General features: G+C 35.4%; 1 long non-coding RNA gene across 1 annotated transcript in view; it reads right to left on the bottom strand.

Annotated features, from left to right (window-relative positions):
* LOC134508609 (uncharacterized) overlaps positions 1 to 11440 on the bottom strand; it is a 43606-nt gene extending 32166 nt beyond the window's left edge. Inside the window, exon 1 of the long non-coding RNA XR_010069104.1 lies at positions 11361 to 11440. This is a non-coding gene — a long non-coding RNA (uncharacterized LOC134508609). The remainder of the gene's footprint in view (positions 1 to 11360) is intronic.
* Positions 11441 to 12653: the final 1213 nt, after the last annotated feature.

Here is a 12653-nt window from a genome sequence, read left to right as displayed (position 1 = left end):
CCTCAAGAGATGATCTCAACAGAGAGAGAAAAAAATTAATCTCTTTTTTCCTGTTTCATGGCTTGATGCCCTTGCCTGTAAGGATCTCACATATATTGCCATGTCTTTTCCTCTGTCACAACTGGTATCACAAACGTAAAGTACACAGGTACTTCTAAAGGCTCAGTCACTTCTTTACCAGCAAAGGCAGCATTTAGTGTTTCCAGTGTACAATACTCACATAGGAAACTCAAAATTAACTTTTAGTTGCTTTCTATTTTCCTTCTTTTACCACCCTCAATACAATGTCAGAAAGATAAGGACTGAAATTTCAGAGTGGTGTTGGAGAAAAGTTATACACTGAAAGTGGAAGTTTCTTTTTCTTGAAGTCTGCGGTTGAACTGTTTCCTGAAGCCCAAAAACTCCTTGGTCAGTTTGTCTGAGGAAATTAAATAATAGCTAGATGTGCAGTCTTTCTTCTCTGCAGCAGTTAAGGATAAATAGTAGTTCATGATTTTTTGGTAAGGTCAGCCACCTAAAGCACTGGATGGCCACAGCAGGTATGGCTCTGAGGTTTCAGGAGAGGTGACAGCTGAGTTTCCACTTGTAAATATGAAATGCAGTCTGTTTCTGCAGAGCCGCTGATTAACATCTTCATGCAAGGACCTTTCTACATCTTGATTTTCTGTCATATGATAAACCATTCCTCTCAATTTACTTCAGTTGTGTAATCATAAAAAGTAATATAAGCCCATATTGATTTAGTTAAACTCTGCTCAAAGATGGAAGATCAGGCAACCTGATCAAAATGCAATGAAAGCCCTAGCAAGCATTCACGTGATTATTGATATAGAATTACTTCTGAACTATCTGCATGCCAAACTACAGCAAATTTTTACAAACTTCTGCAAAAGGGTAAACCATTTAAACTGAGATTATATCTTCAAAAAGAACCTGTAGCTGATCTTCCTAGTTGTCCAATATTTCATTTACTTGTAGGCAATTTGGAAACAAACAGATATTTTGCCAGGCCAAATATGTTCTAAAATAATTAAATACGTAAAAAACTTTCTAAATAAATAAATACATAAATAAATAAATCTTTCTGCTTTCTATCTCACACTCTGTTTCTCAGCTGAGGGATAGATATTAGAGCACTACTGGGAATGCTGATGGAAAATAATGTTCTTAAATTATTGATCATAACAGCGGAGACAGAAAACAGTCAGATCTCTAATACAAATCAGTAATAGCATTCAAATCCAAGTGCTTATTATGGCTGAGGAGAGAAAGTCTTGGGGTATTACAGGAGGTTGATTAACAGTTCTCTGCAATGCTCTGAAACCTGGAGTTCCAGGTACCTGTACCTTTCCTGATGTGGAGGATTTGAGGCCACCGACTGAGAGCTGAGCATTACTGACGTTCATTCCGGTTTATGCTCCTCACCTCAGCATTGTCAGGGACAGCAAGTCAAATTTAACTCCACAAAAAGTTTCAAGGAGATGAAGGGAATTGCTCCAGGAGTGCGGGGTTGCTCAGGGTGTAAAAATGGCAGGACGTATACCTGTAAGAAGCGATAATTTATGGAGGCAATGAAAGTTTCTCCTTCATACTGAGAATGTGCATGAGTAATTGAAAAGGATAGACAGACAATATAAATCTCCCAATATATACTACTGCCTTATCTCCTTTTCATGTCTTATTAAAGGTGTTACCTACAAATGGCTGTCTGGATTTCTATCTCTCAGTTATTAATGAAGTTCAAATTCAGTGGCATCTTACAAAGTTTCCAGTACAGCTTCTTGAGCTCTGCCAAAACGTCCCTCATCAAAATTCAGTTTGCTCTTATCCTCACCAACCTGCGATCTGATCTAGAGAGTGTTGCTTGCACTCTGCTTGATTTATTATCCCTTTCACTTCTGCTCATTATCACTAGGTAACCTAATTTACCACCAAGTTCAGCTATCCTTTTCACACTGATTAAAAAATATCTCTCTGCTTGATGCAGACCTGTTTCCTTCTGGCCAAAACAAAGTAGTGATCCTCTGTTTGTCACTTCTCTTTGTTTGAAATAAAAACTACCTCTTCCTGTAGAATTCCCATATTTTTGCTTACCCTTGTCTTTTAGTATTCATAAGGAGTATGTATCAAAGTGGACCCCTGCTTGACAGTTCCAAATATTGCTGTAGAATTCATTGTTTGCCACAAAAAGCAGGATAAAGGGATGATTCCTACGGTAATATTTTACTGACAGACTACTTTTTCCTATTTTCTAAGAGCCCATCTCATAAACTATCACATCCGAGTCAGTATGAGCATACTGGGAAGTTCCGCCAAATAGCTAATGACAGTCAAATATCCTCACAATTTTTGCCCGCGTGGCGCTTACAGCTCCCAAGAAACACTGGAAGGGGGAAAGAAGAATGGTCTTTGCCATAATTCTCACCGAAATGTGAAATCCTGCTATTGCAATTACTACCTACCATCAAGGCGGCCAGTGTTGCCTAGTTGCTTCTAAGTTCCTCTTTTGCTGTTATTCATACAGTATTCTATATTATGTCCTACTTTAGGACTAAGGCTCTAGCCTTCTATTTTGGGACTAAAGATTTGCACTTCAGTGCAAATTACAAACAATTATGGTGATATTTAGGTGAATTTATAACCAGTCCTATGCAGAACAACTGTGTTCTGCCCCCTTTTCTCACCTGAAACTCTTTCAGTGTGCGTGTCTGAAAATAGCAGAGGCTTTTGCTTTCTTTCCACTGTGCCTGCACTGTGAACTCATATTTATTTTGCTATATATCACCCAATGGTCTTTCTCACATTTTTAATACATTTATCTAGTCAGGAGGACAATGTATTATGCAATTCTCTCCATTGTGATCAATCATTTTCTGTATGTCACTGTCTTTAAAAAGTAAAAGCAGGCACCTTATTACTCTCTTTAATTCCCTAGTGCCAAGTAACACATGCATCAATGTCTATACATATGAAGTTATCTATGATATTTTTTTTGCTGCTTGTGTACCTGCTGTGTACCTTTCTGTGGCTCAAGGTCATGATCACACTAGACTGTCCTCTGAAAATGGAAAAAAATGAGTGAGTACTTGTTATTCCAAGGTCCTAAGGAGAGCTTTCTGATCAGGATAGCTTCAGACATATCTTTCTTAATAAGCAGCAACTGGAAAAAAAAAGTAGGATGTCAGTGTAAGAAGATATGCATAAGTGAACTGATCGCCTGTTGCTTAGCGGTAACAGGTAAGTTAATTGTCATCTCATCATATTTTTCAAATATCAACTTTTTTTTTTTTTTTAATTCAATCTGAAGGAACAGACAATTTCTTAATAGTATGAGCTATACATCTAGCTGTTTCTAATAGCTATTAAAGAATGTATGCAGAATGTAGCTGATTAGGTCTTTTACCTTTTATCAACTAATAATGTATTGTGTAGAATTTATTCAGATTTTATTTTTCTATTATGAAATCACTAATGAATGGGTCCAAAATTATTCTAGCCTGTTGTAGCCCCACTAATACAACAGACTGTTTATGGAAAACACTGCATTCAAATAGTACATCAAAATGCCCACCTCAACCGCAAGCTGTTATTTAATAAACTAGTAACACAGCTGTGTATCTGTGCTTAAGAGCTTATCTTATGGGATCATAATTACAAGTATAAATACAACCAGCTGCAAAGCTTAGAATAGTATTCCAGAGGATGGCGATCCACAGTGTTATTTTCTTTAGGCAACATTATGTCTGATAATATCCTTTTTTTAATTATTTTTTGTTTAAATGGGTAAATGTGACATAAGCAAACACATAAGTAATGATAGATATTAATAGCAAAAAAAAATAAGGTTTCTTAGGAGTTTGAGTATTTTGCTTAAAGCTGGGACCAGTTGTTGTTACTACCTTTCCAATAACTGTTGTGACCACACGACATTGTACAGAAATTTGCAGAATATTTTGTGGACACTGAAAGGAAATTGATAAGCAATGAAAAATACTTGGGCATCACAACTCTCATATGGTAGCCTTCAATAACTGTAGTGCTTGAGAGCTAATTTAAGTTACACGCTGTGTTATGAAGTCTTAAGAGGACTCTGTTTTTACTTGGAAGTTAGTGTCATTATGTTATTCTGCCTACATATTAGGCAGAAGCCAGAAGGGTGAGAACAAGTCTATTTTGTCCTTCCTTTGTTTGACTAGGCTGTAGATATTTTACTGTTTTATCTCTAGCAGGCTCTAGTATGCATGTGTCTCCAGAAAAGTTTGTTTGAAATACATCTTCACCTTTAGGCAATAAATAGCTATTTTTAAGTAATTTGTCTTGATGGAAAGCTATATTTTACGTGGCGTTTTAGAGTCCCTACTTCATTAGCAAGACTGTTTATAGCAGAGGCAAGCGCAGTTGATGATTGTTTCATCAAGTGGTGGGAAACTGAAAAAGGGTCTGGAAACGTAGTTTGTGACTCCCATTTCAGAGTGCTGTGTATAACCAGCTGCACCAGTGTAGCCACAATGGCCTAAAACAATAGAACAAGACAAGGCAATATCTTTTGTTAGATCAACTGATAAAGCTGTAAAGAGTCAGAGAAATTTCCCAGGGGTGTAAGCTCTTCCTTACATCTGAAATAGTAGAAGCAGACTGGTCTCAGCATGTACTTGTTCGAACTTTTATGTTTGCAATTCAAATCTGAAAAAGGGTTTGGGTAACTGAAGTCATGATTTTGGGCTCCCTCCTCAAATCTGTCAGCTAGGGTAACAGGGCCTATTTCTTCCTGGGGATATGACTTCCTGATACAAGTCTTGTCTTGTTAAATAACATCTGAGTGCAATAGAACCATTCTGAGTTCTCCATACAAAATACAGCACAATTTTCAGGCAATATTTTCTCCAAATTTGAGAGGCAAAAATATCATGACTCATAAATACTATGAGAACACCTTATTTTTCCTACTGAACTGAGAATGTCAAAATGTTCAGCAAATATAAGAGAAGTATCATTAATATATTTATTTAATAGGTAGAAATTTAACTTTCGTTCTGCTTGTAAGCTTTTCACTTTAAAACTTGATGTTACTGTACTCCACCAGTACATCGATAAAATTAATATCAAGGGAACTAACATGAAATTTCTGAATTTACAGGGGATTATAATTTTGATTCCTTAAACACATATGTGAAATGTGTTTCTGAATAAATATCTCTAACTAGTAAGAAATTGTAAATTATGCATTTTAAATTATGTATTTTCCAAAGGTAATGTGATCATGATTCCATACACAAAAATAATGATCTTGCAAATAACAGAAGCATAGCATAGTATTACTTATGAATAAAAACTCATCAGTGATTATGAACATTTTCAAAACCTTTGTCTAAATATTTTTGTGTCCATCAAAAAGCATGTCATAATTAGTTGTGTTTCATGACAAATGGTTAGTAAGGTGTCAGCAAAAAATCAACAAAAAGAGACTTTTGTCAGTCTGAGGAACCTCGACACAGTTTTATTGTGTATAAAAAACTAAAATATCAGGACAAAAGTAAATTTACTAGTGAAACTTTGCTTGAAAATTAAGTCTATGTACATGCCTATAAGGTAAATATATGGACTATATATCATAGATTATGCAAATCTTCACAGAAAGTGATTGTGGTTACACTACACAAAGAATTATAGAAAAAAATGTGTTGGGTTTTTTTTTTTAAATCAAAAGAAATAAACAAAAAAACATGTCTCATTTTTTTTCAGTAGGCAGGGAGAGCTTTCTGCTGTCTGTAGTCAGTGCATCCAACCTTCAAGGTTGAATGTCCTTGCTTCTTGCACTAAAAATTAGCTTTAAACTTGGTTTAAATGGCTGGTGTGGGATAGTCTCATACTTAAGGGGAGTTTTCAAATGACTGGACAGCTGCTATGGTAGAACCTTGCTTTTCATTTTCTTAGGATATGGAGTGTAAAGAAAAAATTAAGTCATTTTTGTGTAGCCTGTGGTTGGTCTAAAGAGAGAACCTTTCATAATTTGATAGCAATCTGTTAGTTAACATTGGTTACATCTCATATCATGTTTTATGGTATGTTTGATGGCCCTAAGATTAGGCAAATGATAAGATAGTAAGATATGAAGCATGCTTTATCCACTTCCCAAGAGAGTCTCTGTTCCAACATATATTTTTTTTTATGATTTTATGATTAAACTGTCATTCTGGAGGAGTTTCCCACCATTTTTCATCAGTAATTATTCCTTCCTGTTTTCTCCCCTGTGGCTTTTACGCTTTTTTAAGACTCAAGTAATGGTATTTATTAAAACTATATAGAAATTATATCAACTATTTAGTCCATATGAAAATTATCTTATCTCAGTACCTTGTTAATCTACTGGCTTATCATCATGTACATAATCACAAATAACATTATGCTTAGAGGTGACCAACATACAGTATATATTAAAATATACTTTTGCTTTTTCAAAAGATTAGATAACATGCTCAAATAATGCAGTTTACTGAGAGCATGCAGTCAAGAGCGCCATGTGTTCTTTTTGACTGTCGCAGTTTTTGAATGACTTCTTAAAAGAATATGAACTACTGATCAAACTTTTATTTATGTGGGTAACCTCCACCACAGAACATGCAGTGCTGGATGAACAGGTAGACAATTAATTTGATGACTTTTGTGACTCTGAGGGGTGAAAATGTTATATCTTGCCCCAATTCCTAATACTAAGTTGTGAAAAAAATGCTTACAGTTTGGAGATCATACATGAGCAAACAAACCTAAATTCCTCCATGTACTCCACTGAGACCTCTCAATTGCCATTTCACTCTTCTCAATTCATGAAAATAAAATAGAACATATTGGCACTATATGCCCTCACACCTCCATTGCAGGGATGACCTAACTAAGGGTTTTAAGGAAATTCAGCGCCCACTGAGAGTGGCCCATGTGCCTCTGTCAATGACCGCCAAACCCATCTATGGCTTTGAAACTGTGCAGAAGTGTGGTGTACACATCTCTACCTAAAGGAAGTTCTTCACACCAAACGGTTCAGCTGAATTGAGCTACTAGCAAACTACTTTACCTCAGTAGTTAAATGGGAAGCTAATACAAAAGTGGACTTTGAAACATCGCCATGAAATAGCATCTGGGTGAACTGCCAAGCAAAACACATAAAGTATTGTTTATAAATCAAAACAACACAAACAAGGAAAACTAATAAGTAAATAACATTGAATATATAACATAAGAATGCACGAAGTACAAAGTTTTGCCAAAAAAGAATTGTCTGTGTGGCTACAAAAGTTACACTGATCGAAAATAATGGAGGTTTATATTGAAACCATAGACAAGAGTTAACTTTGAACAATGTTGTTTAGTAAGCTGGGAAGCAGTCCTTTGTAATGTTAGACCTCAATCCTCATGACTTGTTTTAAATTATTATATGCATTTAATCATATTACTTCAATGAATATTTACTCTTTTCAAATATATTTTTCATTAGCCAAACAGACACAAATTTCCATTACTTGTTATGGTAAAAGAAGAAAGAAAATAAAACCCTTTACTAAATTCCAGATTATGACTCATTTGATCTCTCAAGTTGGCTAAGTCTTACTGATAAAAAACATAAAAGCATTTTTTCATTTTGAAGTAGTCATACAGAATTGTTGAGTTTCCAAAGTAATTAAAGAAAAAAATTTAAAATTACATGAACCCAGAGTAAAGGACCCGTATGTGTTCCTTACTTCAATGAAGTGTAACATTGGGAGCAAATCTCTTTAATATTCATAAAACACGTGGCAGACGAAGCAATCACTTATTAGTTTAAGAAGGAAGTAAAAAATAATTTTCATTCATGAACATTCAGCAATTATATAACCACCTCCCAAGGGACCAAAAAGGGATGGGAAATTTTATAAATAATTAGATACGCAGAGAGCACTCACCATCTAGCAGAGGTTTGTCTTGTACCTTGTGCCTTTTTCTGTTGCAAAACCGAGCTCGTTTCTTTGCAGCTTTTCACTCCTTACACAGATGTTGCCACCCTTCCCTTCTCTTGCACAAGCAGCAAGTGGAATATGTTACCATACAAATTTCTCTAGCCAAGGAAAGAACAAATATAACTTGACCATCAAGAAAAGCCTTAATAGTATTTGAATCCTCTGCAAAGTTATTTTTCAGGTTTGGAAAGGAAAGCAGCACAGCTACTCAGATTAAATCTTGTTTGAGGACAGCAGTTTCATCCATGTAAAAACGGAATTTGCTTAAAGTTTTTCTTTTTCCACATTATCTTTTACAATTAATATTTCACGTTCTGCTTCTGATGGACTGTGTCCCTTTTTCACTTCAGTGACTTTAACTATTTTTATCTTTTTATTTCAGATCAGAAGGTAGAAGACAGTAGAAGAAAGGAAGTTGCAACAAACCCAGACCTTTTTCAAGAATTTTTTTTAAAATAAAGTCTGTATTTTCTCACGCATTTATTATTTTTTGCATTACTAACTGTCCTCTTCAGAATGGAAAAAGGTATCATGATATGTGGCCAGCAGTAGATAAATGACTTAACCAAGGATAAATTCTGGACTCTATGACAAGTTCAAACAAATAGGTTGCCATGAGGAAGCAAGTTAAGATTCAGAGGCCAGCTTGTTGGCAAAGCTTCACAATCTGTGTAAATTCTGTGTTGGAGAATAACAAAAAGTTCTGTTTAATCACAGAATAGGCTCCATTAAGTTTGAGCCTATGGAGCACAGTGGGTTGAAGTTTTTTATTTTCTTGGTTTTGCATCTTCTGCATATCATCCTGGCATCTCAATATCCCTAGACAATGAAGATTCCTGTATCAAGTCCATCTGGACGTAACAGAAATGCATCATAGATTTAGTTAAATTGCTTAATATTATGAAAAAACTTTTCCTTAGAGGGGAAAAAAAATCAGTCTCTGGCCAATAGACAGGTGCCAAAAATGACATCACTTAGGTCATCCTTTTAAGGAAATTGATTTATGCTAAGTGTTCTTTTTTTCCACTGTATTTTTCCAGTAAACTCCTATGAAAAAGAGATATATATGGTTTTCAGAAGCTAGTCACTTCCCATTGAACATTAATTTACAGCTGTCTAGCTGCTTTACATACAATTTTAGAATGATTTGCCATCAGAATTAAGCTTGCAACTCCTGTGCAGAACTCATCACTTTGGGCTCTCTATCCAAGGGAAAGATCAAAATTTGGGCCTTAAGGAATCCGGTAAGTGGTACAACTTTGGCTCAAAAATTATTTTTTTCCCTTTTATCTGTGTGAAAAGTAAATATTTTAAAACTAGATGTCATCAGGCATATAAATCTTTAGTAAAATTTGACTCCCAAGTACAAAACTGTAAAATTATGAACACAGCAGAAAAATGAAACAAGCCCCAAGACCTTCTCTCTCTTTGTGATTTTGAAAACTTGCATGCAAAAGCATAGAAGACAGTTTTAGCCATCATTAAAGCCAAGCAATCAGGCTGAAATGAAAACAAGATTTTCCAAGTCAAAGTCCCTTCCTGTTAACGTCCTGTCCCCAAACCTCTAGTTTTAAATCAAAACCATAGAAGTGCAAAGCAATCTTTTGATGATTATTCATTTTGTCATATATGGCGCCTGCTGTCCCAAGATAAACACAGAAAATGCCATCACTTATTCTAGGTCTCTCAAAGCCATCACAATTCAGCAGGTCAGAAACTTTGTTTTCTACGTGTCATTATTTTGCAGTGCAGCAGGTTAATATTTGGGAAATATTTTATCTCTTCAGTAGAAAAGCTGCAGTATATTTAATATATGCTGACAGAATGTCTGATGAGATTTACAGTAAAAATAGTGGTAAATTTTGCCCTCCCCCCTTAACTCAGGTCACAACAAAAAATTAACCACTTATTAAAAAAAATGCAGTGTCTGGAAAATAAAGGGTCCTATACTTCAACTATAATTGTTAAAAATGCATTGTAAAATTACAGCAATAAAACTTTTGACTGTAACCCTGAAACCAATAGAAATTAATGTGCTTCTATTATACATTTTATAAAAAGGACAGTATAAAAGCAAAATACCTTAATATAATGGAGCACGTATAGTTAAGAATGTTTACCTTTTTTCACTACGAAGTTCTGGTTTTAACTGCTTAAAAATATTCTATGGAGCTCTTTTTTTCTTTCTTTTTTTTTTTTTTTTTTGTCTCAAATGGAATATTTGCAAATATTTACAAAGTCTGATTCAATGACTTTTCTGACCTCATTGGAAAAAATGTTATCATAAACTGTGTAGTTTCACGGGTTTTAATTTTCCTTGCATTCACTAATACTGAATTAGTAACTTGACATTTCACAGAAGCCAATTTTAAGGAAACGTAGGCTTCTTTTACTATACAAACGCCATAAAATTAGACTTCGCTTAACATCTAGAAGTTACTCTTAAGAGATTTCGGTACCCCATTTTCACAAAACCTGTTCATAGAATCTCCATTCATTGCCTGTGTTTAAAATCTAGTTTGCAGATTTTTTTTACATGCCAACTGCATTTGACGTGATCAGCAATATCACTCAAATTTTGAAATTGCCAGTCCAAGTGGTTTTCACTGCCTGCTGGTGGAAGTTAACCCTCACAGGCTGCTCCCTGCAGTAATTTTCTGAAGACTTTCTGCCCGAAGTGCATGTGATTAATGCAAAGAGCTTAAAAACTGACACAGCTAATTCTAGTGTTAGTGAGGAACCCAAACAAACAAAAAGCTCAAAAGAAAATCTGAAGGTGAAGGATGAGCAGTGAGGAGCAGCTGCAGCCGAAACAGAGCACAAGTCTGCAGCCTTGCTGAAAAGTTTGGAGTTGCATTCAAATAGCACTGAGGAGCCTACTGTCTTTTGCAGACACTTAAAAAAAAAAAAAAACTAGTAATTTAAATATGAACTCATATTACTAGACCGGAGACAAATGATGTGAAAAAGCCACTTGTGTGGACAGAAAGTACCATCTACCAGGGAAACTACAAATGTAGATATCCAGGCTCAGCACCTGTTTTTTCTCCATGAGGAAACAAAGAAACAGAGGGACAATTCAAAATCCAGAGTTAATGAGGTTATTTTCACTGAAGTAGCCTTCTATTCAGTCAGCCCCAGTGAAAAAAAAAATTCTGTGAGGTGGGATAAAGATGGCCATAATTTTGCTAATTGTGTGATGGAGAAAAACATGGAAAAAAATATATCTACTGCACTATACAGTTTAGATTAATAGCATATTCCTTACTGAAATCAGGGATTTGTGACTTTCCCTTTCTTCATCCATTTTTCACTAAAGTTGGAACCTAAACCAGAATCTCAACCAATTTCCCCTGGTGATCCTTGTCTTACCTGAATATCGTACGGGAAAGCCCCTCCGTCTCCTTCAGGACTGTCTGCTCACACGCTCTCCTCTCGCCCTCGGAGGTGTGGGCAACTGAAATGACCCAGTGCGTCCGGGAATCAGCTATACGATAACCTGGCTGTGATCAGAGGTCACCTGCATATTCATGCTCTGGTTCCCTGTGGGTTTCTCCTAGCAGAGAGGTCGTTACCTTTGGTTTATGGTTAGCTGCTATGGCTAGATGAGCTGAGTTCGCTGTGCTTACCCCACTTTTTGCTCTGCATTGTTATTTTCTTCAAAAATATCTTCTCACACAGAAAGGTTTTCTGCCTTAAAAGTTTTAAGGATTTTTAGCAAATCATAGCAATCTCAAGGTTAATTCACTTACATGCTTACGCATATTTTATAATAATTATGGAAATGAAATACGAATGTCAATGATAATTATCTCATTAAATTGTTTTTATCCTAGAAGGGGGAAAAAAAAAAGAATTATTTCCATCTACCAAAAAGAAAAAGTATTAAAATATTTCTTGTATTGACCCTTTGCTTCCTTTTGTGCAAAGGATTAAAAAATCATTGTGGTTGTTCATAAATTCTGGAAGTAAAGCACTCTTTTGGATCAGCCATCAGCATTGACCTAAGGACTCTGGCATACAGAAGAAACAGCAATTTAAGTTGCATTTTCCCCTGAAAAAGAAATAAAAATTCTTATGTCAAGCCTAGAGACAGGCAGAGGAAGAAAATTTGGAGGTATGGTAAGAACAATGTGCACTTCTCTGGTCCAAAATACTTTAGTAGATGTTATTATTGCATATGTCCAGTTCCTCCTGCCTAGAGTCAGGATAAGTCTAAGGTATAGGATTTGTTTCTAGTTATCAAGATACTGCAAACCTTCTGGAAATTCTTACTAGAAAACTCCTAGAAGTCTCTGAATTGCCCATATATACCTGGATCCAGCACTTGGTATTGATTTAGTTGGTCAAAGCTACCATGCCTGTCAATAAACTGCAACACAATGAACTGCATAGCATTATAGAGAGAGATAAGGAAAACGAGAATTGTGAACTTTCTAACAGAACTTGCTAAGCACCCATCCAGCATTTTAGAATAGTGGAACAATAATAGCTATTTTCAGCACTTCATTGGAAACTACCTTCAAATACAGACTGGTGAACTTAATCTCAGCTAAATTTTCATTTAATCTTTGGAGTCAAACTATAATCACACTGATTAATTTAAAATTGAATCTCTAGAGTATCAGACTGGAAATACTTCACCAGGGAAGGGAGTTTCGTACT

This window comes from Chroicocephalus ridibundus, chromosome Z (assembly GCF_963924245.1).
Source record: "Chroicocephalus ridibundus chromosome Z, bChrRid1.1, whole genome shotgun sequence".
Lineage (NCBI taxonomy): Eukaryota > Metazoa > Chordata > Aves > Charadriiformes > Laridae > Chroicocephalus > Chroicocephalus ridibundus.
The sequence above is the reverse complement of the archived record's forward strand: the minus strand, read 5'-3'. Positions and strand labels throughout refer to the sequence as shown.